This window comes from Pinus tabuliformis, chromosome 6 (genome assembly GCF_031772625.1).
Source record: "Pinus tabuliformis cultivar Carrire ecotype Pingquan chromosome 6, CPIR1, whole genome shotgun sequence".
NCBI classification, from domain to species: Eukaryota; Viridiplantae; Streptophyta; class Pinopsida; order Pinales; family Pinaceae; genus Pinus; species Pinus tabuliformis.
In genome coordinates, this window is record NC_142292.1 from 1,817,225,273 (window position 1) to 1,817,250,884 (window position 25,612).

Here is a 25,612-nt window from a genome sequence, read left to right on the forward strand (position 1 = left end):
ACAATTATTCTACAAAAATAGAAGAATAATTTTCTATGGAAAATATTTCTTGAGAATTTGTCCATTAACAGGCAAAGGATCCCTCTCACCTGCCAAATCCTGTAACACAAACGTTGATGGACCTATGACTTCTACAATTTGAAAAGGACCAAGCCACATTCTTTGAAATTTTGTATGTTTGCCCTTTTCTTCATGAGCCTTGTCCCGCTTTAAAACTAAATCTCCCATTTGAAAATATTTTCTGGTCATTATGTTTGAATGAAAAGAGGATTTTACTAGTGCTTGATGATGAGCATGTGTTTTCCTAGCCTGTTCTCGTTGTTCTTCTAAATTATTTATTTCCATTTGTCTCAGCTGTAAGGAGGATGTGGGTACTTCATCAATGTATTGAACTAAAGACAAAGAGGGAATTTCTAAGTGAGTCGAAAGAACCACTTCTTTCCCATAAACTAAATTAAAGGGAGAAGTGTCGATAGAAGCTTTTTGCATTATTCGATCTGCCCATAAAGCATATATCAAAGCCTTGTGCCAATTCTTCTGATTTTGGTCAACTGTTCTTTTAATAATCCTGATTAGGTTTTTATTTGTTGACTCAGCTAGCCCATTGCCTTGTGGGTAGTAATTGGCCGAATATTTAAGTTTGAATCCTCTTTTAAGTGCAAATTCAGTCATTGCATTTCCAAAAAAGTATGATTCATTATCAAACATTAAAGCGGATGGCAATCCAAACCTAGTGATTATAAATTGATCTATGAACTCAATGATATTTTCAGAATTAGCCATCTTGAGTGGAACTGCTTCTACCCACTTAGTAAAATAATCTGTTGCTGTGAGGATGTACCTATGCTACTTAGAAGAGTGAGGAACGATCTCACCTATTATGTCCAAGCCCCACTGACTGAAAGGTTGCTCGATGTTTACCGGCTGTAGTGGCAAGGATGGCTTCTTTTGTCTTCCAGCAGTAGTTTGGAAGGCTTGACATCTCCTCATGTAACTGTGCGAGTCTTTAAATAGCGTGGGCCAGTAATATCCTGCATGCAAGATTTTATGTGCAATAGCATCTCCAGCATAGTTTCCGCCTGCCGGCCCGTCGTGGAGTTCCTGCAAAACTTTTTCAGCTTCAGCTTTCTCAAGACACCTAAGAAGAACAGAATCATAATTTTTCCTAAAAAGAATATCATTTACGAGCTGATATTGTTTGGCTTTCAACCTTAGAGCTCTTTTCTTCGTATGATCAAGGTGTGAAGGAGAATACCCATTCTTAAGATAATAAATGATATCAGCGTATAATGACTCTACATCGTTTAGGCTTACCTCACACATTTTGACCTCTTTAGATGGAATTTCAGAAATTTGTGATGCTCCAACCAGCATTTTGCAGAAGCCTTGACCTCTTACAATGTTTCCTGGTTTGATCTCAATGTCGTATTCCTGTAAGGCAGTAACCCAATTGGCCCTTTTCTCACCCACATCCTTCTGTACTAGAAGGTTTCTTACCGCTGGAAATGGTACTATAATCTTAGTATGGGTTTTGAGTAAGAAAGGTTTGAAGTATTTGACCGCTTTGAAAATAGCATAAGCCTGTTTCTCCACGTCTGAATAATTTAGTTCAATACCCTGTAAATTTGAACTAAAAAATGCAATTGGAGCTTCCATTTTTTCTTGATTTTCTTGAGTTAGAATCGCAGCATATGACTTATTTGAGGCAAATGTGTATAAAATAAAAGGCTCTGAAAAATTCGGAGTTGCTAAAGATGGATCATTAATAATAGCTTGTTTGATCAGGTTGAATGCTTCATGTTCATCTTGGCCCCATTTAAAGTTTGAGTTCTTTTTAATCATGGTTTGCAAAGGAGATATGATTCATGAAAAATCTGGAACGAATCTCTTTACAAAGTTGATCTGACCAAGGAAAGATTGCATGACCTTTTTGTTATGAGGTAGGGATATTTTGGAAATTTATTTGATTCTATCGGGATCAATGTGAATACTGGATTTTGACACTATGAATCCTAGAAGTTTCCCTTCACTTAGTGCGAAAAAAAGATTTCTTTGGGTTAAGTGAAATTCCATACCTTAAACACCGTTGAAAGATTTGTTTCAAGTCTTTGAGATGGTCGCTTCATTTCTTCGAGTACACTGTTATATCATCCAAATAAATTACTACAGATTTATTGACTAAACCTTTGAATGCGATGTCCATGGCTCTCTGAAATGTGGCACTAGCATTAATCAAACCAAATGGCATCTTTCGATATGCGTATGTGCCCCATTTAGTTCTGAATGTGGTTTTCAATTGATCATCAGGATGTACCAACACTTGATTGTATCCTAAAAATCCATCCAAGAAAGACATTAATTCTGAGCCCACCACTACCTGCAGTATCTGTTCCATAGGTGGTAAAGGAAAATTATCTTTTTGACAGGCTTTGATAAGGTTTCGAAAGTCAATGAAAATCCTAATATTTCCGTTTTTCTTTCTAACAGGTACCATATTGGAGACCCATTTGGAATGTCTGACGGGAAAGATTATTCTGGCTTTCAATAACTTATTGAGCTCAGTTTTTATCTGATTTTCTAAATTGGGGTGGATCTTTCCCAACTTTTCTTGGATAGGTTTTTCATTATCGATCATGGGAATAGTATGTTGGATGATGGAAGTGTCGTATGTTTTCAGCTCATCATAATTCCAGGCAAAAACATTTTTATATTGTCTCAAAAGACGAATATACACTAGTTTCTCTTCAGGGGCTAGGCCGAGGCCTAGATTAATGTTTTGTGGTTTAGCATCGGTACCTAGGTTTACTAATTCGTAGTTCAAGGTTGAACTTTGGATTTTTGAATTGGTAGACCTCTTAAACCGATCTATCAAATCGTACAAGTCTTCTAACTTGACCACCGACTTAGGTATAACATTGTTAGTGCTATCTTGTTGCAATTGTCGATCATGCTAGTCTTCGTCAATTATTTGATTGGAGTAGGATCCTTCAAATGTGAGGAAATTTACAATATCAGGATCATCATTGAATACTCTCCAATTTGTGATGTTATCAGGAATGGATGGTCCAAAGATTGATTCTATTGAGAATCTATCTGGACTAAAATCTTCGGAAGGAATAAGCTTAGAAGCTACGTTAGCCAAAAGGTCTGCACTTGCATTTTGGAGTCTGGGGATTGAAGAAATATTAAACGCTATGAAATGCTCAGTCAAATCTTGAACTAAGGATTGATAATGTTTTAAATGACCTGATAAGAAATGTATAGTGTTACGTACCTGTTTAACCACAATCTCAGAGTCTCCAAAAACTTGAAGGTACTTGACGTCTAACCCGATCGCTTTGTACAAGCCTTGGACCAAAGCCTCATATTCTGCTGTATTGTTCGTGCAATCGAATTCCAGTCTGCATGTGAGCATGATTTTATCTCCTGCTCCTGCTCCTTCGTTAGATCTATAACCATCAAAAAATAATTTCCAAAACAAAGATTTATTTACAGGTTTATCTAAAAAATTGATACATTTCGAACTATCAGTTCGAGGAAAATTTTCGACTTGGGACAGAACAAAGTGTTTTAAATAGGGTGACACGTGAGCATTGAAATTGCCAAGGAAAGAATCTACTGAGTAATTGCCAATAATGCTGTTGTTATACGCTATTGGTTCATTCTCCCCCTCTAGCTCTGTTACTATGTACTTCTGATGTAGCTCTCGTTCAACTTTTATTTGATTCGGTTTACCGTTGTAGGGTAGCCACATGTGCGACCAGTCGGTTGCAAAGTACCCATGAAGTTTTTCTGACCAATCCCTGCTAAGAATTAGGCCATAGAATTCTGGGATATCAGCAACTAGAATGTCAATAACTTGACATACCTTTGGGTTGGATGACAACCTTATGGTTACTTGATTTAGTTCGCCAATCACTTCGACTTGAGATCGATCTAGCTAAACTATGCGAACAACAGATTTTTGCGGTTGAACATTTAACTTGGCACATATGGATTTGGGTAAAATATTTGATGAAGCACCAGAATCTACCAAACAATTGTGCACATTTTTATTGAATATTTCATAAGTAAGGAGAAATGGGGGAGTGTGAGATCTTGATCTTTCTCCAATTAGAGCGATGTCATTTGGATCAATCTTATTGATCGTGTTAGTTGGAGGTCTTCCCATGTTATGGGAAGCTTGAGAAAGTACAGCAGCACGCAAAGGTGCAACTGGCACGACATGTAATTCTTTCATCATTATCTTATGTTGATGCTTTAACTTGCTCAGTTCATAAAGGGTGATGTTGCCCTAGTCTTCTTCATGTCTTCTATAATATTGTACTCCATTTCATCCGACACTATTAGTGTTTTAGATGGAGTTGTTTCATCTGTTTGGACTGGGCTGGTTTGAGTCACTTTAGATGTCGTTTTCTTTGTTGCGACTTTATCCTTTATTGCAGAGCTTGCACTCTTTGGCTTAGGGATAGTTTGGGGAGGATCAAGCTGATTTTTGCTTCGTGTGCTAACTGGGAATACTTCTTGATCTTCTTCTTGTGGGAGGATGAAATCCCACATTCCTTGTAATTCCACAACTTCTTCGTCATCAGTCTGCCCTTCAGTGGCAATTTCCTCTTCCTCTTCCTCGGATTCAGCATTTGAAATGGCATTGGGTGGCTTTGGATCCATTGAAGGACCTCTTTTAAAAGCTTTGTAGGGCTTTTTTGAATAAGTTTCTGCTACCTGCTTTTTTATGTCGACCATTTCATTGGACATGGTCTTTAGAACATTTTGCAATCCTTCCAAATCAAATGGATCTTTTGTTTGTTTCTTCTTGGAGTCTTCCTTGAAGGTGACTTTTTTGGATTTACTTTCCTCTATTGCGGATTTATTTTCCAGGGCTATTATTCGTTTCTCTAATGCTATTGCTTCTTTCATGTTATCGACTAAGGTTGTTTTATTGGCCCTTTCCACGAAGATTGCTATGTTCGATGGTAGAGCGGTGATATACCATTCACATCGTACCCCTTCACTGGGCTAGGAAGCAGTAGGAATTTTGTTTAAAATTTTGTTGAAACGTAAATTGAAATCCTCGATAGGCTCTCTAGTTTCGGCTCTAAGGTTGGATAGGTCGTTGATTAACGTTGCCGTAGACCTGTCATCACCAAACTTGGTCAGGAATTGCTCCTGGAAGATGTCCCAACTTGTGATGGATCCGGAGGGTAATGAAAAATACCATGACCCGGCTGTTCCTTGTAGAGTATAAGGAAAAAGCCGAACAACAACATCTTCATTAGTAACCCCATTGAGATTAATGGAAAGCATGAAGTTGTTTATGTGCTCTTCTGCTAGCATCCCTGCCTCGGGATTAAATTTAGGCAGCCATTTCTCAGGATGGGTTGGTATTTGACTCAAGGGTGAAGGCATTAAGACTGCCCCAGGGTTATTCCATGGAGACTAGGCCATTGTTGAGCTGCTAACAAAGGAAAGTGCAGAAGATGATCCCTGTGGCTGGGAGGATCAAGATACTACGATTGTAGATAATTAAAGAGGGGTTGTCGGGATCCCTGTGGACGGATGGACGATGATATCGATTGGTGGAGTGGATGGTTGACTTCGTGGTCAAGAAGTTGAGATGGACGATGTTGATGAAAGAGTCTCGCTGTCTGACTCTTTGGGTGATTTCCTCCCTCTTTTCTTGGTGGGAAGAGGTAATTCGGTTGGCTAAACACCAAAATTTTCACTCTTTAGCCTGGTCAGGGGATGAGCAGGATTGTGATGCGAAGTCAAGCTGCCTTGAGATTTATCAGACCTTTGAGGAGAAATGGAAAATCACTGAAGTTTGTGAATCAGAGATTCGACTTCAGGAAGTTCAACGGTAGATTGTTCTGAAATATCAAGGTGTGTAGCAGCGGTTGATACTCGAGCGACTTCTGACTCTGGATTTAAGTGTAATGGAGAAGTCGGGGGAGATGATGAGGGCTATTTACTCTCAGAATGATATTCAGATTTGGATTTACTTGCCATTCATAGTTCAGGCCCTCCTTCTAGCGCCAAATATGTTGAAGGCCCGAAAATCGGGTCAACAACAAGGGGGATACCCGCCCGGTCCGGACCTTGTTGGAAATAATACTGAGGGGGGGGGGGAATCAGTATTATCTAGCAATTTACCAAATCTTCCTTATTTGATTCTTGCATATCAGTACCATAAAACAATGAGCATGAATAAAGAAAATAGACAGTCACACCAAAGAACACAAGATGTAAGGTGGAAACCCAATGCGGGAGAAAAACCACCTGCTGCAATAATGTCTCTATCTTCTTTCAAGAAAATCTTTTTACAATGATTTTGTACTGGTGCAGTCCTTTACCAGCACGCAGGCTGCAACCTGCAAAGAGCTACAACTCTTTCTTGTTTTCCAGACTTCTCCTGGAAGGGAGCTACAACCCCCTACTTCTTTTCAAAATGATCAACAAGTATACAACAGATACAGTCTACTACAGATATCAGATCAGTAATTACAGAAACAACCCAGAACACCTTATGAACAGAAATATACAGTTAACAGATCATCTTGAGACAGGGACGCATATTTTCTTTCTGTGGCCTGCGACTGGACGCAGTATACCTTATGCTGTTCTGCGTGCAGACGCACTGTTCCTTTTGCTTGTCTGCGACCGACGCACACATCAACACTATCGCGCCGCGTCTTTCGCTTCAGAGACGCACCCAATACCACAGTCGCACCGCGTCCTTCGCTTCAGAGACGCACCTGATCCTTTACTGTACTGCGTCCCGGCGCACTTTCCCTTCACTGAATCTGCGTCCCTTTAGATATAGAAGATAAGAGGACTTCAGAACCAACCCAAACACTCAGATCCACAGATCTGATCATGCGCCATATAGATCGTAGTCCATTAGAAGATTTACCCTTAAAGATATGGACTAGATCACACCAAGAGATGATCAACCAAGATGATACTTAATCCAAATGAACTCCTTTGCTTTATATAGGCAAGCTTCTCCCCAAAGCGTGGAACAATACCACGAGCCGACACCATAGAAACACACAACCGTCGGCTAGATACCACACAAGAAACCCCCACGAGCTTTTCTCTACCTTGAAATGTGTGCACTGGGCGGACGCACCTTCTGAACGGCTGGCCAGCGTCCCTGGACGCGGGTTCTGTAAGGTATACCTGCGGGGACGCACTTGCTGAACAAATTTCCTGCGTCCTTCTTGATTTACCACCTGAAAGAGTTTGCCATCAAGGACAACACCTGAATCATAATGCCAACAAACTCCCCCTTTGGACTTGATGGCAACCACATAAACTTTCAGCTTCATCATTCTCCCCCTTTGACATCAAGAGCAAAGGGTATGCTCCCCCTATGCTCATGCTTTTCCAGAATTGTAACCAGAAATCCATCATGAAGAAGACAGAGACATATTGCAGCTATTTCCAAGATCTCCTTCTCCATAATGCCAACAATGCATTATGTGCTCCCCCTGAGCCTATACCATCAATAGGAAGATGGTCAACAGTGAGATGATGCATCAACAACCCCCAGCTTTTGCCTGAGGTATTCAAAAGTGTCCCTGGGCAACGGTTTGGTGAAAATATCAGCAACTTGTTCCTTAGAAGGAACATACTCCAACTTGACCTTCTGTTCAAGTACTTGTTCCCGGAGAAAATGGTACTTGATTGGTATGTGCTTGGTTTTTGAATGCATAACCGGATTCTTTGAGATGCTGATTGCACTTGTGTTGTCACATAAGATAGGAATAGGAGGTGTACAAGTGATTTGATAATCCTGCAAAGTCTGCATCATCCAAAGAAGTTGGGTGCAACAAGATGCAGCCGCAACATATTCCGCTTCAGCTGTAGACAAGGCAATTGAACTCTGTTTCTTGCTGAACCAAGATACCAGTCTAGAACCCATAAAGAATGCACCACCACTTGTGCTTTTCCTGTCATCCACGCTTCCGGCCCAATCTGCATCTGTATAAGCATGAAGAGTGAGATCTGGATCTCTAGGATACCATAGGCCATAATTTTGAGTCCCTTGAAGATATTTGAAGATTCTCTTTACTGCTTGAAGATGAGTCTCCTTTGGATTTGCCTGAAACCTTCCAACTATTCCAACTGCATGCATGATGTCTGGTCGGGTACCTGTCAAATATAGTAGACTTCCAATCATAGATCTGTAGGTTGGTTGATGAACTGCTGCAGATTCGTCATTTGCACTGAGACTACATCCTGTGACCATGGGTGTACATACTGGTTTTGCATCTTCCATGCCATATTTCTTCAAAATCTGCTTGAGATACTTGGTTTGAGATAAAAGGATTCCTCCTTTCTTTTGTTGGATTTGTAAACCAAGAAAGTATGTCAGTTCTCCTAGCAAGGACATCTCAAATTCTTTCTGCATGACTGAGGCAAAGCTTTGACTCATAGCTTCTTCATTACTGCCAAAAATAATGTCATCTACATACACAACAAGTATTAGTAATTTGTCATTTTCAACTTTTATATAAAGATTGCTATCTGCTGAACCTTTTGAGAAACCTTGTTGATGAAGATATTTGTCCAACCGGTAGTACCAAGCCCTTGGAGCTTGTTTGAGACCATAGAGAGCCTTTTTTAATCGGCATACAAGATTTGGATCGTTTCCAAGAATGAAACCATCTGGCTGTTCAATGTACACTTCTTCATCCAAGTCTCCATTCAGAAAAGCTGATTTCACATCCATTTGAAATACTTTGAAGTTCTGACAACTTGAGAGAGCAAGAAACATTCGGATGGCCTCAAGTCTTGCAACAGGAGCAAAAGTTTCTTCAAAGTCTATTCCTTCTTGCTGTGCATACCCTTTACAAACAAGTCTGGCTTTGTTTCTAATTACTTCTCCATTTTCATTCAATTTATTTTTGAACACCCATTTTGTTCCGATAACATTCTTATCCTTTGGTCTAGGAACCAGCTCCCAAGTATTGTTCTTTTCGATTTGCTCAAGTTCTTCATCCATTGCTTTCACCCAACATTCATCTTTACATGCTTCTTTCACACTTTGTGGTTCAGTAGAGGAGAGTAATGCCAAATAACTTGAAGCTTCTGCAACTGTTCTTCTAGTTTGTATACCTGCTTCCTTTTGTCCCATGATCTGAGATTCTGGATGGTTCTTTTGAACATATCTGGATGGAGTCTTTTCTTCTATTCTTGTTCTTTCTTCTGCTTCTTCGTGAGGTCCGTCTTGAAATTGTTCTTGCGGTTCTTCTTCTTCATCATTCTGTCTTTGAGGGTAGCTTTCATCTTCTTCAATGTCTTCACGATGTATTTGCCTAGGAATGTATCCTTTCTCATCAACCACTACATCAATGCTTTCAACAATTCTGCCAAGTCTTTTATTGTAGCATTTGTATGCTTTGCTATGTGGAGAGTAGCCAAGAAGAATTCCTTCATCTGCTCTAGGATCAAGTTTGCCAAGCTGCTCCTCAGTATTTTTGATATAGCATTTGCTCCCAAAGATTTTGAAGTGCTTTACTGAAGGAGTTTTACCACTCCAGAGCTCATGAGGAGTTTGAGTGCTGTTCACTCGAACATTTGTCTTGTTGAGAATAATAACTGCCGCATGTGCAGCTTCACCCCAGAAGGTTGCAGGAGTTCCTGATTCATCAAGCATAGCACGAGCCATTTGCTGGACTGTTCTGTTCATTCTTTCCACTACTCCATTTTGCTGAGGAGTTCTAGCTGTAGAAAATTCTCTCCTTATTCCATGTTCATCACAGAAATCGAAAAATTCATTTGAAGTAAATTCTCCACCTCTGTCAGATCTGAGGCACTTAATCTTGTGACCTGATTCATTTTCAGCCAAGGCTTTGAAGGATTTGAATTTTTCGAAAGCTTCATCTTTGTGCTTCATAAGTCCCAACCAAACAAACCTGGAGAAATCGTCAATAAATAATATCAAGTATTCCTCTCCTCTAGGTGTTCTTTTTCTGAATGGTCCACATACATCTGTATGTACTAGCTCCAGAGGCATACTGGCTGATCCTTCTTTCTCTGGAAAGTTAGTTCTAGTCTGTTTTCCAAACTGACATGATCTGCACATGGTGTTGTCAGGAATTTTGATATCTGGAAGATCGCGAACTGCCTGATATTTGCAAGCTTTCCTTATTTGTGAGAAACTTAGATGTCCCAATCTTCGATGCCATAACCAGTGCTCTTCATCCTTGCTTAAATAGCATTGTTGTTGTTCTTCATCAAAAATGTATAGATTATTTGAAGTTCTTTTTCCTTTGAGAACTGTTTTACCTGTATCAAGATCACGAACAAGACATCCATTTGATCTGAATATAACCTCGGTTCTTTGATCACACATCTGGCTTACACTTAGAAGATTATGCTTTAGTCCATCAACAAACAAAACATTTCCAGCCTTAACATCTTCTTTTAAAGGAGCAATACCTTTTCCTTTTATAGTTGCAGGAGTATCATTTCCAAAAGAGACTTTCTTTCCCTTTTCTAAATTAGAATAAGATTCAAGTTTTTCTTTATCACCTGTCATGTGCTTTGAACATCCACTGTCAATGTACCATAGATTTTCTTGTCCTTCTGCATAGAATGCTATCCCACATCTTTCTGTTTGAGGTTCCTTTATTTTCCATGTTTTGGTGCCTGAGGTTTGTTCCCTTTTTTGTTCTTGTACCTTTCTTTCCGGAAACCTGCTTCTGCATTCAACATCTTTATGTCCAAAATTATTGCAAATAGAGCATTCAACTTCATTTTCAAGAGCTGAAAAATTGTTATAGGTCCTTTTTGTATTCCCTGTCATGCTTCTTTGTTTTTGAGCTTCCCTAGTCATGATTGTTTTATACGCAACACATTGGGCTGCTTTGTGACCAAAGTTATGGCAAGAAAAGCATTGTCCATTGAAGAAGTTTCTGCGATTATTGAATCTACCAGCCGACTGATTGTAATTTCTATTTTCATCTATTCTTGAACCAAATTGAGAAGGTTTTACCTGTGGCTGGTTGTGGCTTTTGTTCACCCTTAAGCTGGATTGCCCCTGATAGTTTGAAGTTTGTCCCTGCTTTACCTGATGATCTTCCTTGTGTTCTTGCTCATTTCTTCTTGCGGCATCAAGATAACTTTTTGAAGTGGAAGCTTGAGAAGTTTCTCCATTGTAGCCCAGACCTGTCTTATTTAGAGGAGATCGCTGCACACTGATAATCTCATTCAACGTTTCAGATCCTTTGACAAACTTGAGATTAATAGTTTTTGTTTTCTCAATTTCTTTTCTAAGACCAACAATTTCACCTTCTAATTTTTCAAGATGTTTTTCCTTTTCATCAATCTGAAATTGTAGAGTATCAATAATCATGTTCTTTTCTTCTATACATCTCTTGAGTCTAGTAATTTCATCATAAAGGTTATCCACATCTATAGCATCCTCATAATTGTCATCTTCAAATGCCATTAACAATCTATATTTGTTACCTTGTTCATCTTCATCACTGTTTGATAAGCCATCGCTATCTTCATGGGTGTAGTAGCTTTTCTTATTTGTACCCTGTTTCTTGTTCCATCTAACTGGTTCCTTTCCTTTATCCTTATAAGAGCATTTTGCAGCATAATGACCTACTCTTCCACAAGCAAAACATTTGAAAGGTAGCTTACCTCTGAACCTTCCAGAACCCCTTTGAAGATTTCTGACAAAGTTTGATTCTTCTTCCTCTTCTTCTGGAACATGACATGCTTCATAGTGATCTTCTTTGCCTGATGCTTTAAAAGCAGCTTCCCTTCTATCTGATGGACCTCCCTTTCTCATTTCATAAGCAGTTAGAATTCCATGCAGCTGAGACATAGTGAGAACACGGAGATTTTCCTTTTCTTCTACTGCAGATACTTTAGATTCAAACTTGGGAGATAAAGATCTTAGAATCTTTTGAACTACTACAGTCTCTTTTATTTCTTCACCCAAATTTTTCATACAATTAACAATCTCATCTACTCGAAGAAAATAATTAGCCACACTTTCATCATTATACATCTTGAGAGTCTCATATTGAATCCTGAGAGTTTGAAGTTTAGCTTCTTTTACCTGTTCATCTCCTTCATAGCTAGTGATCATTTTGTCCCATATCTCTTTTGCTGATTTGAAGTGCATGACCTTCATGAACTCTGTTTGAGATATACTTCCTAATAGAGTGCTGACTGCTTTTGCATTTGTTTCATACTGCTTTTTCTCAGCTGGATCCGTAGGAGTAACTGAAGGAAAGGCATAGCCTGATTCTACAATGTTCCAAACTTCTGTACCAAGAGATTGAAGATATGCAGTAACTCTTACCTTCCAATAATTGAAGTTTGTTCCATCGAAGACGGGTGGCCTGATTGATGCTTCTCTCTCGTAGTTGCTCATGATGAACGATCTACCTTCAAGCGATCAAGCTGTTCTGAAGGACCTGCTCTGATACCAATTGTTGGAAATAATACTGAGGGGGGGGGGGAATCAGTATTATCTAGCAATTTACCAAATCTTCCTTATTTGATTCTTGCATATCAGTACCATAAAACAATGAGCATGAATAAAGAAAATAGACAGTCACACCAAAGAACACAAGATGTAAGGTGGAAACCCAATGCGGGAGAAAAACCACCTGCTGCAATAATGTCTCTATCTTCTTTCAAGAAAATCTTTTTACAATGATTTTGTACTGGTGCAGTCCTTTACCAGCACGCAGGCTGCAACCTGCAAAGAGCTACAACTCTTTCTTGTTTTCCAGACTTCTCCTGGAAGGGAGCTACAACCCCCTACTTCTTTTCAAAATGATCAACAAGTATACAACAGATACAGTCTACTACAGATATCAGATCAGTAATTACAGAAACAACCCAGAACACCTTATGAACAGAAATATACAGTTAACAGATCATCTTGAGACAGGGACGCATATTTTCTTTCTGTGGCCTGCGACTGGACGCAGTATACCTTATGCTGTTCTGCGTGCAGACGCACTGTTCCTTTTGCTTGTCTGCGACCGACGCACACATCAACACTATCGCGCCGCGTCTTTCGCTTCAGAGACGCACCCAATACCACAGTCGCACCGCGTCCTTCGCTTCAGAGACGCACCTGATCCTTTACTGTACTGCGTCCCGGCGCACTTTCCCTTCACTGAATCTGCGTCCCTTTAGATATAGAAGATAAGAGGACTTCAGAACCAACCCAAACACTCAGATCCACAGATCTGATCATGCGCCATATAGATCGTAGTCCATTAGAAGATTTACCCTTAAAGATATGGACTAGATCACACCAAGAGATGATCAACCAAGATGATACTTAATCCAAATGAACTCCTTTGCTTTATATAGGCAAGCTTCTCCCCAAAGCGTGGAACAATACCACGAGCCGACACCATAGAAACACACAACCGTCGGCTAGATACCACACAAGAAACCCCCACGAGCTTTTCTCTACCTTGAAATGTGTGCACTGGGCGGACGCACCTTCTGAACGGCTGGCCAGCGTCCCTGGACGCGGGTTCTGTAAGGTATACCTGCGGGGACGCACTTGCTGAACAAATTTCCTGCGTCCTTCTTGATTTACCACCTGAAAGAGTTTGCCATCAAGGACAACACCTGAATCATAATGCCAACAGACCTTGGTTGGCAGCTCCTTATCCATTTGGTATAGCAGGTCTGACTGGGGATAATGGGACCAGTTTCCCAATATATGAGTGTGTGTGTGTAGAATTCGATGTTGTTGATCTAACAGTTCCTATTTAAGATATTTTAATTCAAACTTTAATCTAATTCTATGCTATTGTAATCTAATAAATAGTAACATCTAAATCTATACTAACCCAGGATGTAATTCTTCTATTATGAGATCTAAAGAGATTTCAAATAACAACTGGTAATAAAGATCATTCAGCGATTATAAGAAAGGAAATCAATAAAGATGAACCACTTCGCATAAAAAGTTAGACGAAACAGTTGTGAAAAAGATATCTCATAATAATCTATTCATACATTAAGCATAAATAAATAGCTATCATTGTACAAAAGTGCCAAATGATAACTCAAGCACTCATGCAATAATACATAAACAACTAAAAACTGTATATCACTTTAACATATAAGCAGAAATGGTCAAGAGATAAAAGTACCATTTATGGCTAGTCCTACTCATAAGCTTCAAGCGACAATGATTTATCTCTCCTTGCTCTAACATCCACTAAGAGTACAGAAGTGCAACATCAGTAGCATATATCAAATGCAAACATCAACAAATCTTGATTCATTCATTCACCAAAACCTCCTCTGAGGGTGCAAAAGTGCATGTTCTGAGGACAAGTTTTTGATAAATTTCTGGACCCTTCTCTAAAAGCATGAGAAGGGTTTAAATACTACTAACTAAATAACTTAATTACACAGATTTAGGATACGCTTTAAATGACCGCCCTTTTTCTAAGCAAAACTATTTCTTAAAAAATAAATCTAATATCTAACTATATCTGTATTTGCTCCTTAATGTTGCAAGCATTTAGTATTTGCCTGGGTAGAGTCGGCTGATTGTCTTTCGCTTTTGGTTGAGCTAAGCAAACAGAAATGGTAAGAGCTGGCACCATCTTTTTAGCAACATCAATGATATACTCGAGAGTCATCCTCTGGCTATGTGGAATTACTGCGTATGCCCAGTAATAATCCAAGTTCAACTTGGTTAACCCTTGCATTGTTTCTGCCTTTTTCTCTAGCTTTCTGTTTCCAATTTATTCTTTTTCATTGCTTTCTTGCATTTTTCGGGCTTACAAGTGATTGAGCAGTAAGAGGCTTTTCTTCTCGAAAAATTTTCTCAGCGATGCGCGATTAGCGCTAGGCTCTAATCGCGCATCGGAAACTGCCTCCGTTCCTTGATCCGGGCTTCTCTGATGCGTTTTTCGCCTTTAGCGCCTTTTTCTTCACCGGGTATAAGCTTCAAAATTTGTAAAAAAAAAATTCTTTCGTGAGCTCCTGACCTTGAGCGTTAAACCGCCTGTTGATATCAGCATCGTTCAATTACTCATTCAATCATTTATGTAAATGAAAGATCTGTAATGGATGGCTCAGCAGCGTTCTATGAATCTGCGGCTTTGTTGCATGCGGGCGTCTTTTCTCTGTCTTTGAACATTGGAGTGTTACCCTTTTTCTTCATATCTTCCTGCACATTGCTTCGTGTAACTTCTATTTTTCGTTCCTGCAGTTCACAAGTGAGGAAAGAGTAATGACAATAAAAATCGACAGGAAAGCTTTAAATTCTATGCATGTACAAAAACATGCCACCTGACGTGAACTGACTCTTCGAACAACACAAAACCATCTTTCATTAACAACTGGCGTATAATTCATTAATTATCATTAAAGCGCGTATCCAGTTCTTGGTTTATGGAAAACGTTTTCTTGAATATTGAGCGAAATTTGTGATGAGATGTTTCTGCGATTCGCATCGCATCATCGCGTTATCACAGTATCGCATTATCGCAATTTCATTGTGCTATGTTATCGCAAGGTCGCTTGATTGCACTATCGCAAAATCGCAGATCACAGTATCGCGCTATCGCAAAATCGCAGATCGCAGCAACCGTTAAATCATTATGTGTTTTTTATGCGACTTCGCGATATGCAATATGCGATATCGCATATCGCCGATTTTTAAGGTTTTCCAACGTGAGCATTTCTTAATGCATGTGATGTGATGAAGTTCGTGTTGCAATCTCGCAGTGTATCATTTTTACTCATAAGGAAATGTCATATCCTCCTTTGCGCGATGCGGTGTTTCTTGAGGAGTAAAATACATGAGCCTTAATTGATTTTTTGAAATTTTTTCTGAGGGTCCCCTCTTACCTAGTGTTATTGCTAATACTAAATAAGGAGGGGGTTTGTTGGTGGCCACAACAGCGCCTTAGGCAAAAATAACAAATTCTTATTAAAAATAAATCATTTAACCCAATTTCAGTGTACATATTCTATTTTATATTATAAATATTTCTTTTGTTTTTTCCATTATAAATATTTCTTTTCTTTTTCATTTACAATTTAGCGTTGGGTTCAAATAAAATATTCACTGATTACAACATCACATTGTAGCACTGCATTTTTCTTTGCCTTGTTGATATCTCCGTGGAAATTCTAGAAGAAGGAAGACCATCAACGTGATCTATGGATTTCATGAGATTCAAACCGCAGATGGAGTTTGCATGGGAAACACCTTAGGGGAGCATCAAGGATTAGATGGAGGAAGGGCAAGGTCATTGGGCGTGGAGATTTTGGCCATCTGTACATGGGTATGAATTTGGACTCTCAAGAGTTCTTCCTTTTTACTAAGTATGATTTTTGTTCTTATGGGTAAAACATTTCGAGGGTTTATATGATCAAAGCATAGATTTTATCTAGAGTTGCGGGTTTAATGATTATGATAATGCAGATCTTGATTGCGGCCAACAATTCATGAAAAGACAATGGACAAGTAAGCATTTTTCATGTCCTTATTGTATAAATCAGTTCACTCCTCCCTAACTTTTCTAGGGTCAAAATGCATGAAATTTTATTTTTTCTTTTCACCTTTTTTTTAGTGCTTGATTTTTTGTGTAATGGACTCTACCATGCCCAAATTCAAAGGGCTTAATTGATGCAAGAAAATTTTCTGGTAGGATGCAAATACTAGACTATCCTCAAACTTTGTTACATAAAATTAAAATTTCTTATAATCATGAACATCATTTTTTTTTTATATTTCATCCTTAGATTCTTATCTCAATGCCTGCAGTTTTAAACCACGTTACTATATTTTAAGTATAATATACTTAGATCCACTAAACCTTACAAATCTCCAAAGCTTAGGTTAATTTCAGCTAAAAATAAGGAACCTAAATGGATTTTGCAATTTAGACTCAATGCTTACAGACAATGACTAAAAATGGAAGAACCCAAATGCTATGATAACTTTTTCTCACCCATCAATTTCCAATACCTTTTCTATTATTCTGAACCTAAACAAAGGGAGTAGAAGAAGAAGACGAGCCTGGATGAGGTGGACCCTGACCTTCTTGATACTTTTCAAAAGTTGGGCATGCCCTTGACTAGAACAAGACATTGACCAACGTTGTTGTACATGTTGTTTTTTATAGTGTTTTCGTTGCTACCATGCATCGGTAGACTCTATAGGAAGTCTAGGTTATCTTTTGTTCATTATAAGAGGTAATTTGGGAGTATCTTGACCTAGTTAGGAAGTAGCTTGGAAGGTTTGTTCCTCCTGCTGATAAGTATTATGCTGCATTGTATTTTTTTTTATTGATAGCTCCTTCTATTAAATTCCCAAGCACACTTTGACACCCATGGAAATATCCACTTATTTTAGGATGAATAAGATGGAGACCAGGCAGTTTGAGAGGACTCTTATTGCTGTAGATGAGAGGAGTTCTATGAGGTGAGAGGAGTTTTGTGACATATATTGAAGGATGCACTGCACCATTTTATGACACAAATCATCTGCATGCCACAATAGTGGACCACTATTGCACCGAGGGAGAAAAGATAAAGTATTCAACTATAAATAATTGGTATGTCGAGGACAAGGAATGTAGACATGAGATTTATAATTTTATTATGAAAAGAGGTTTGTGCGATGGAGACAAATCAAAGATTTTGTGGACCGTAGTAGAGATTGGTTCGACAATCACCTGGAAATACTCAAGGATTGTTTTGAAAGGTGATGATGCAATTGGAGAGTTATATTCTGTTGCCTTGAAAAATAACTATCAATAGGGGGGACAAAGATGATCCATATAGGGAAGAATTGTAGGAGTAGGATTGTTTCTAAAATTATATCTATAGGAAAGTTAAGGAATTAATATAGAGGATTAGTGCAGGTGCAACCAAATTCTCATATTGCAAGGAATTTTTCATAGTGTGATTCGATGCTCATCGGTGACCAAGCAGCTATAAACACTTATCATTACATTTAGGTACAATTTTAGTTACATTCTAAAGTCTGTAATTTCATTTATTGATAGTCCTTCTTGTGTCCTTGTCTCTCTTAATTTCATTTTGGTAGGATTGGAATGGGTTAAAAAATCAAGCATATCATTGAGTAAAATAGACACCCACATGTCACTACATGTCATTGTGCATACTCTCTATTTTTATTATACAATTAGAAGTGAGAAATATGATGTGTGCACAACTAAAAATCCTAGCAGGCGTGATGAATCCACTCTTAGCATGGAAATCGAAACCAAGAATCATAAAATATCAATATATTTGTGACACAGAGTAAAAGACACAATAAAAGATTCTATTCCAACATTGTCTATTTAGTGCAAGATAATACTAATATTTCATAATTTTCATAGATGGTGGATGTCATGAAGATTTCCTCAAGCAAAGTTACTGACATGAATATAAGATGGTCAATGCAACTATTGACTTTAAATAGGATAAATTTAGATAATTAAAACAAGTTTAAAAATAATTAGAAACACCACGCTTGTTTATTTTAAATAGGGTAAATTTAGGTAAGTAAAACAAGTTTGGAAATCACTAGAAACACCACCCCACATAATTTTATTTCTAGATGAACAAGATAATATTGAATAAAATTATGAGCACTTCCATTTAAATTAACCATACATAAAATAACAAACAAGGTTCATGCTTTTAAAATCTATATCCATCATTAAATATAAGATATGACAAGGATGGCTCATAATTTTAAAGGCTATATCCATCACCAACTATAAGATAAGAGTTAATGAGATGAGAAAAAGTTTGTCTTGATATAACATGTAAACGTCATATTACTTATAAGTCATGGATATTGTATCTTATTGCGCATATGTTAATTGTATAACTTCAATCTAGATAATTTTTTACATTTAAATTGTCAAATATGTAGAAGTTACATTACACTATCTTAAACCTACACACAAATAAAATATCAGAAATATGGAAGGGGAATGAGTAAGCATTTTCACACTGGTTTAAAATTTCCCCTTCATTGGTGAAGAACCAATTGAATTCTATTTTTGGTGGAGTATTAAGTTATTAACCGAAGATAAAAAAATGTTACTCTTATGATACATTTCACATAGCTATATCTACCTTGACATAACTCTAATATTCCAACTCCATTTTTTTATATAGAAGTTACATTACGTGTAGCTAATGAAGTTACATTTACGTGTTTTAGATAGAAGTTACATTTTACATAGCTATACCTAACATGACATAACTATAATATTCCAAATCCATTTTTTTCACAGTTTTCAACATTTTAAAGATTTGTCTATTTTAGTGTGATTATGCAATTAAATAGTTGATATTGTTTAAGACATCTCCTATTTGCAACATTTTGAATTCTTAAGTGGGATATTGGGTAGGTTTTTTTTACTACCACATATCATGTTTTAAGTAGATGGTGTTTTATAATTCACCCAAAAGACTTTAGGAGAAACCTTGAATTGCATGCTTGTTTCCATTATACATCTAATATTTGCAACCTTTTCCACGTGAAGAACCCAATAGCCCACGTTGAACATCAATAAAGTACCTCAAAAACTGGGGAATATTAGTTATTCTATTTCCAGAGGGGGGTAGATCTAGAGAAGGCAACAACAACTATCATAAATGGCTTTTGTCGGGTTGTATTTAATGAAATCCCACTAGAATTTGCTACTAAAGTAAATCAATTGATGAATTTGAATCGTGAAGGTAGTGTTGAATAAGTGTTGCAAGGTATCTCTATAACACTATCTACATACATGATTCTAATTCCATGAGCTGGTGTCTCAGTAACACTATTGTCTAGTCATGGGTGCCAGATGTAGAAAGATTTCTCATTTCCTACAAGTAAATCATATCATTATACTTCTATGAAATCTGAGAATGTGTTCAAAATTTGCCTGAAATAAGGAATTATGTATGTACTTTTGAATTTATCTATGTTGTAATAAGATCAAGAATAAAGTTGTCATTGCAAATAATTGGGATCTACCATGTAAGTTTACCTTACTACATGAAATTATTGATTTGTTAGATCCCTAATAGTTAGGGTTGAATTTATTTTTTTTGTAATGAGATTAACAATAAAGTTGTCATTTTAAACAATGAAATCTACCATGTAAGATTTATTCACTACATGAAATTTTTTATTTGTTAGAGCCCAACTTATTACGATTATGAAGAGTCCTCTTTCATGACAATATTTATGAATGCTCTATTCTTGCTCAAAGAATTACATATTACAGAAAGGTGGAAAATAAATGAGATGCAGCTGAATGATTTCTCTTTTAAAATGTGTGGAGGGGGTACAAAATCATTTTAAGTTGCATTCAAATATTTTGGAGCACCCACTAAAGTGCTTCATTTTCCTCCTAGTTAATTCCATTTCCACTATCCCAGTGCTTCTAGAAGTCCTTCTCCAAAGTGACCTCTTAACTATCTTGGAGGGTAATTTATTACTTGATTGGAACCCACGAATTACAATTTGATTAGGAGCAAGGGATGAGAAAGCTTCATATTCTTCAATATATTCCTCAAGTTAAAATCATATCGAACAATTTCCTTTCTGTTTAATTGATACCACAATCACTCGAGAATTAGTATTTTGAGACCTTTTTCAATGTTTTTTTTTTTTTCTCTTTTTTTTATGAAAGTTATGTTCTCAATTAAAGAAATTGAAGAAAAGGTGAAAATGATGCAATGGAAGGATTTTTTGTTTTAGCGCTTAAGAATTCCTTGCTAATGTGAAGGGCTTAGTATTTTCTTGACTCAAGATTAGTCACATTTGACTTCCTAGCATTTCTTTCAATTTCATTTTTGTATTTTTTATATTGTTATCCTTGAAGTTGGTGATCTACTGTGTGTGTAATAGTAAGTATTAACTACTAAGCACTCTCAAAGGTGATATTTATGGATGACTAACTATAAATTTCCCTACTTGACACTTTAGTATTACATGATCATGCAAAGAAATTATTAATCAATATTAAAGGGAAGATGATTAACGTGCAGTTTTTCTTGGATTGCCATATAATTACTGCATTTTGGTCCATAATAATATATTTGAGGCTACTTTTTGGTTGTTACTTGTGGAGCTTCCCTTTGGCTCATAAAAAAATCGATGATAAATGTCCATCACATTGGAATTGGACATCATCAAAGATGAATTCACCAAAAGCAGTAGAGGACATGCGAGAAATTGGTACAATGAGTGGATAATCGTTAGAAAAACACCAAGGCACCATAATTTCTTTTTTATTTATATTCACTCAAAATTAACTAGTCACAAAAAGTACCTTCTTTTTTTCTCAATATTTTCATGTATCCAGAAATACTAAAAACACAATTTCACACTAAGTATTCAAACTAGCAATTATCTAATAGTCATAATTTATAATTAAATAGTATAATATGATTAATATTATAGGACACAACTATAGGGCCTCACTATAAGTGGCATTGTGACAATATATGCACACTTCTCATTGTATTAGTCAATCATCTCTCACAGTGTGATATTCATCCAACAAAATGTACTCCTAGAGGCCATTGTGGTATTGAAATTTTTTCTTTCAGTGGACAAGTGGTGATATATTTTCTTAGGCCTTAGTGTTCTACTTCCCTAAGGTTTTGACACTACTCATAGCTAGCACCTTCATTCAACCAAGTGAGGTACTCGTCTTGAAAGTTGAATCATTTTGTCTCCACAATCCAATATGATGTTGGATCAATCTCATGATCCTAAAAACATAGTTCATAATAGCGAGGAACTTTTACTGTGGGAAAAAGAATATCCAAATTTAAGGAACATGACTCTTTTAAAACAAGCAATAAGGATATTTTTTACACTGATCTTTTTTTTTTCCATTTGTTTTCACAAGTTATCTATTGCCTAATATTTTTAACATGTAACTTAGTTGTTATGATTGTGCCTAATTTTTTTTTGAAGGTTGAATACTAAGTTCCTAAGGTGTTGTTTTCTATGGTGGTGTTTTCTTTGGCTTTTTTATACATGTCATCTAGACACATAGTGGCCACTATTGAATGTTGAGGTACATGTCATATAAATATTTTGTAGTCTACTTTATTTTATATTCAATTATTCATAGTCTTTCATGTTTTATACTCTGCATTGTATATTCTTTCATTTTCAAGAGAGGAACTCAATATTGATGGTAAGAGGTAGCAATTGAAGAAAGAGGAGAACAATAACAATGGAGCGACAAATGAAAAATGAGAGAGAGAAGAGAATATGTCTAGTGATTCCCTTAGAGCCAATATATTGCATAAGACATACTCATAGAGACTGATGGTCAAGCCTTCAGAGTCGGTGAATTCACTTGCAATGCTTTGGAAACAGAGTGATAATGTTTTGAAATGATGAAACAATATTTAATGTGTAAATTGTAGTCAAACTGATATTATGTTGGAAACTAATATTGTAATACTTGATATTTTATATAATAAAATTTATATGGTTGAAATTATTTTTATTTGCACTTGATAATATTTAGTCTTGTAATTAATATATGTAACTTTGCGTTATCATATTAGATAAACATGCACATTGTATGACATTTTTTTAAAATTTAGTCGCAAAATCATACTAATTAATTTATGTTGATTAATAATGAACACATAAAATCAAATCTAAAACTACTAAATTAGTAGTTTATATTAATTAATGATGAGCATGAATAAAATGAATATATGACTAAATTAGTCATTCATAATGATTATGAATCAAATTAAATGAAATAAATAGAAAGTACTAAATCAAACGTTTATATAATGAATATGAAAATACCAAAAAAAATAAATGACTACTACAAATGATAAAATTTTTATTAAAATGATGACCAAAATTTGCATATATATGACTATTTGTAGTTAATTTACAATATCTTATAACACGACTAAAATTTAGTGATACTTCTTTGGTCATTAATCGGTTTCAGATGATGACTAAAATTTGCATATATATTGATTATTAGTAGCTAATTTACAGTGTCTTATAACACGACCAATATTTTGGTCATATTTCTTTTGTCATTAGTTGGTTTTATCGAGGATTCATATAGTAATATATTTTGTTATATATTTGGTCATTAATTGGGAAAATTAATGACTAAACCAATGAAACGTTAATGACCAAATTTATGACTAAATATGCTACTAGATGGTAAAATTGAGGAAACCAATTAATGACTAAGCTAAAAATGAAAAAATATGTTCGCGTTATAAGATATTGTAAATTAGCTACTACTGGTCACCAACTGGAAAATGGTTGTTTATATGCAAATTTTAGTTGTTTTTTTAGTAATTAATTAGTCATTTTGTACTATTTAATAGATGTGCTAGGAATTTGGTAGACCAAGGAGTGCTAATATCACAAGTTCATATGGAGGCATAATCTCTCCAACTCCTCCAACTCAGTGAATCTGGATGGGTACTAAAAAATAGTTTCATTTTTACCCTTTTGAATGTTCCTGATCTTATCTCTCAATTCCAAGTTCCTCGAACCACTATTGTTTTCGAATAGGTTTGTGAGAGTTTTCCACATTGCAAAATCAATATCCATTCCATGCAAATTTGAAACCACATGGTCTCTAACTCCCTCCAGGATTATCCTCCTAGATTTTGTAGTATCTTTCTTCCATTGTGCCAGTTGGTGTGCATCTAATCCTACTAGTTTTGGAATATCAATTTTTGTTTACTCTAGTACTCCATTGTCATCTAGCACAACTTCCATTATGTTTTTCCAAGCACAAAAGTTCAAAGTTCCCTCCAATGCATAATCAACCTTTAATCCATTGAAATAAATTATTCATGCACTCAAGAAATACCTGCACCACAAATCTACTATTCAGAATTTCTTTGAGACATGATAAGGAACCTAGTTTCTATGTCATTTTCAATAGCTTTGATACCATGTAGAAATAACTCAAAATTTTCAACTACTAATGAAATCATACTGAAATGAATAGACACAAATTTCTTCTACTAAATTCTATGAAAGGAAAACTAACAATAGAAGCACATGCAATCATTCATTCATAATGAAGATAATTTTTATTGGGGAACCCAATTGGAAAAAACCCCTCCTCTGTTTGTATTATATCATATGAGAAAAATGATATATTACAATGACTTCTTCAATACTTGAAGCTCCCTTTGCACTACAATACCAATCTCCTCCTCTGCATGTACTGGCCAATACTTAGCCAAAATATGCTTCCTACTTCCTCCTATTTCCTTATCCAATTACTGCTCCTAACGAATAAAGAAGTTCCTATTTCCTTTTGCAAATCCAAGAGAATTATCTCACTTGCATGCTACACACTCTTTACACTCAAAATTCTATACAATAGGATTATATTTTTTCCTTTTTCCTTCCACTTCACTACGAAATTTGAATTGCATGCATGAATAAGGCTATTTTTAGTAAAATGACTAGTTAACTCAAAAATCACTCAATTAACAACAATTACAACTACTCAACTGAACTCATACTGAGTCTATTCTAGACTAGAGCTCAAAAAAATCACTTTCACTAAATATAACTTTAGTTAATAGCTAGATCCTAGCCACCAACTTGCACACAACTATACTTCTAGCCCAAAAAACTCGAATTGAGTGAATTAACTCAAAGATTTGGCCATGTCACTCCTACTAAATTCTTGCCAAATCCTCCTAAAGTGGAAATTCAAATTTCTCCATTTAACTAAGGCACGAGTCAAGTATTTTCTTGCTACAATTTCACAAGACTCCCTCTGTGAAGCAATTGAGTGGCTAGAGGATTGAACAACTGTGGTACCAATGTAATGAACAAAGTTCATTGTATTGAGTTTCTTCCAAGCACTTGGAACACAAAGACATCCATTGAGGATAAAAAACATATATATTGATTAATGTAAAAAAATGATATGATATGTGTTTGTTACAGATGAGGGCACACTTATATACTTCGGTAGGTACCCCTTCATAAACGATCATATCCTACTTAGAGATGTACATCAAGTTTATTAACTAATTATGATTTAATTGACTATTAATGATTATTATTTATTTATGTTTATATTATTTTTTATATAAATTATATTCATAACATCAAGGATGATGAGGCTTAACCCTGTTATATTCCATTATCAATTATGCATCAATTATGACTTGGTTGAAATGTTTGAACATACTAGCCACGAAGGCTCATGCAAAATATATCAAATCAACAACACTTACTGGAATACCAAGATGATAATATGTGCTAACCTTTGAGATGCTACATAACATTGTGCTAACTATGTGGGCATATCTTTCATCAATCTTTCTAATATTCCCTTTCAATGAAAAAATGTTTTTATGTCATTCCTAGAATTACTCCATTTTCTCATGCAAACACCAGCAATGCATGTGCCTTTTTCTCTTCATGAGAAACTATAGTCTTCCCTAGTTGTATAGTGCATAATTGCTACCAAAAAAGGAATAACATATTTTTCCTACACCAAACCAATCTTTGTTAGAAATTTCCTAACTCAAAATCCCTCACATGTTGCATTCAATGTAACTTTATATTCAACTTTATTTCAAG

General features: G+C 36.2%; 1 pseudogene; it reads left to right on the forward strand.

The window, feature by feature from the left end:
* LOC149266280 (iron-sulfur cluster assembly SufBD family protein ycf24-like) overlaps positions 1-19,748 on the forward strand; it is a 119,486-nt pseudogene extending 99,738 nt beyond the window's left edge.
* The last annotated feature ends 5,864 nt before the right edge of the window (positions 19,749-25,612 follow it).